The sequence below is a fragment of the Nematolebias whitei genome, chromosome 9 (assembly GCF_014905685.2).
Source record: "Nematolebias whitei isolate Nwh7 chromosome 9, NemWhi1, whole genome shotgun sequence".
Lineage (NCBI taxonomy): Eukaryota > Metazoa > Chordata > Actinopteri > Cyprinodontiformes > Rivulidae > Nematolebias > Nematolebias whitei.
The window spans coordinates 29,814,202-29,817,204 of record NC_056506.1 but is presented as its reverse complement, the minus strand read 5'-3'; the positions used below and the strand labels follow the sequence as shown (position 1 = coordinate 29,817,204).

Genomic DNA, 3,003 nt, shown 5'->3' with positions numbered 1-3,003 from the left:
CCACCACCAAAAATAAATAAATAAAATAAAATAAAAATGTGGGCTGGATTGAAGTAAACCACTGCCTGTTGAAAAGCCCTGCTCTAGATCTCCATCGTGTAACTCTTCAACCTAATTCCCCTGTAGTTGCCACAACTCCGTGCATCATCCTTGTTCTTAAAAATTGACACCAGTGCACGTCTTCTCCGCTCCTCTGACATTTTCTCACCCTAAAATATACCATTTAATATTTGAGTCAAAAAACTTCACTGCCATCTCTCTTAGACATGTCCATACCTCCACTAGTACGTCAATAGGTCCTACTGCCTTCCCCTTCCTTCTTCATTCTTTTTAGAGCATTCTGAACTTCACCCTCACTAATCTTTCCCACTTCCTGGTCCACAGCTTTTATGACCTCTGCTCTTCTTTCTCTTTCATTCTCTTCATTCATTAGCACTTTAAAATACTCCTTCCATATTTTTGTCACAATTTCCTCACTTGTTAGAACATTACCATTCATATCTTTAACAAACCTAACCTGCTGCACATCCTTTCCAGCCTGATCCCTCTGTCTTGTCAATCTGTACAAGTTCTTCTCACCCTCTTTAATACACAGCCTCCCATACAACTCATCAAATGTCTTCTGCTTTGCGCTAGCTACTTCCCTCTTTGCGTTACGTTTCATCTCCTTATATTCCTGTCTACATAAACTCTCTTCAGTCCTCTCACTGTCATATTCCTTCTTGGCTAATCTCAGATAACAATCGTTCTTGTTCTTTCTTTGAATAGCTTCCTGCACTTCACTATTCCACCACCAGGTTTCCATCCATCCATCCATCCATTTTCTTTACCCGTTTATTCCATTTTGGGTCACGGGGGTCGCTGGTGCCCATGTCCAGCAATCACTGTGCAAGGGGCGGGGGACACCCTGGACGGGTCGCAAGTCCATCACAGGGCCACATAGAGACAAACGAGACAAACAACCATTCACTCTCTCACTCACACCTAGGGACAATTTAGAGTTACCAATCAGCCTAACATGCATGTTTTTGGTCTGTGGGAGGAAACCGGAGTACCCGGAGAAAACCCACGCATGCACGGAGAGAACATGCAAACTCCACCCAGAAGGCACCTGGACCTGGGTTTGAACCAGGGACCTGTTCGCTGAGAGGCAGCAGCTCTACCAGTTGCGCCACCGTGCTGCCCACCACCAGGTTTCCTTATAATCTATTCTCTGTCCAGATGACAAACTACAGTAAGTACCGTCCTACCTGTCTCTCTAATTACTGTTGATCTATTAGTCCAGTCATTTGGAAGCTCTTTCTTACCACCCAGAGCCTTTAACAGTTCCTCTCTGAACTCCTCACAACATTCTTCCATCCTCAGTTTCCACCATTTGGTCTTCTCTGATTTGACTATTTTTTCTCTTCTTTACAACAGCAGTCATTCTACACACAACCATCCGATGCTGCATGGCCACGCTCTTCCATCATAATTTTACAGTCCCCATAGCCCTCAGGTTTCCTCTTCTACATATTGTAGAATAGTTACCTGCATACTCCTTCCTCTACTCTTATAGGTGGCTCTATAATCGTCTGGTTTCTTTCCTTGACACCAAACCTACACATCATTTCCTCATCCCTTCGGTTCCTTCACCAAGATCCTTCCAGATCTGCTATGATCACCACTCTCTCCTCTCTGGGAATACTCTCTATCACTTCACCCAGATCCTTCCAAAATGTATCTTTCTCCTCTATGTCACATCCAGCCTGTGGAACATAACCACTGACAGCATTTAGTATCAAACCTTCTACTTCTACCTTCAGACACATCACCCTATTTGACATTCTTTTCACCTCTACTACATTCTTTGCCAACTCCGCCTTCAGGACCAACCCTATTCCAATTTTCTTTCTATCCACACCATGGTAAGAGTTTAAAGTTTAACCCCTTCTCCAATGCTGCAAACCTTGCTGCCCTTCCACTTGGTCTCTTACGACACAAAGCATCTACCTTCCTTCTCTGCATCATGTCAGCCAGCTCTCTACTTTTGCATGTCATTGTCCCCACATTTAGAGTTGCAACCCTCAGTCCTACATTCTTAACTTTCCTCTTCTCCCTCTGTCTCCTGACACGTTTCCCTCTTTTGTTGACTTTAACTAACAGTAGTACATTTTCCGCTGACACTCTGTCACCAGCACTGGTGGTAGTCATTGTTAACTCGGGCCTTGACTGATCCAATATGGTATCACTCAGATGAACTCATATGTCAGATTTGCAAAAGTTTTTTTTTATGTCGGATGCCCTTCCTGACACACTGCTCGCCATTTACCTGGGATTTTGACTGACGCAAGAGATGCACTGGCTTGTACTCATCCATCCATCCTTCCCATGAACCTTTTTCCAGTCTGAGACACTCATTAAGCTATTGAGAAGTCACTCTTAATACATTTGTGACCTCACATACTAAGCATCTTCTTTCACTTGCCCACTTTCGAGTGCGTTGAGACCTTGGCCTTGACACCAGAGTTCATGCTCATTAATCCAGGTACAAATCCAGCAATGTTCAGTCAGGTCATCTGGACAGTTTCTTATTTATTTATTTATTTTTGCTGAGACGTTTCATCCTTCAGCCAAAGGACTTCATTAGTCCGAGGAGCCAAAACAAACTGGAGTCCCACAACCACCACACTTGCATAGTGGAAAAAAAACAAAAACAACAAAAAAAAAAAACAGTTTGCTGGCGATAAGATGGTTTTGGGAGCCCGCCTAGGAATTGTTGGATTTGTACCTGGATTATTGAACTTTGGTGTTTTGAACCATTTTGGCATGACTGCCTTAGAGGAGTTGACAGGGGAGAGGGCAGGCTCCAGAAACTATCTTATCACCAGCAAATTGTTTATTTCCACTATGGGAGTGTGGTGCTTGTGGGACTCCAGTTTGTTTGTGGCGCCTTGGACTGAAGAAGTCCTGTGGATGAAGGACAAAACACCTCAGCAAAAACAACAACAACAAAAAAGAAAT

At 43.6% G+C, this 3,003-nt stretch overlaps 1 protein-coding gene across 1 annotated transcript in view; it reads left to right on the top strand.

Moving 5' to 3' along the window:
* Positions 1-3,003, top strand: part of LOC119414210 (desmoplakin) — a gene marked incomplete at its 3' end in the record, with an annotated part of 36,654 nt that overhangs the window by 4,399 nt on the left and 29,252 nt on the right. The window lies entirely within an intron of this gene.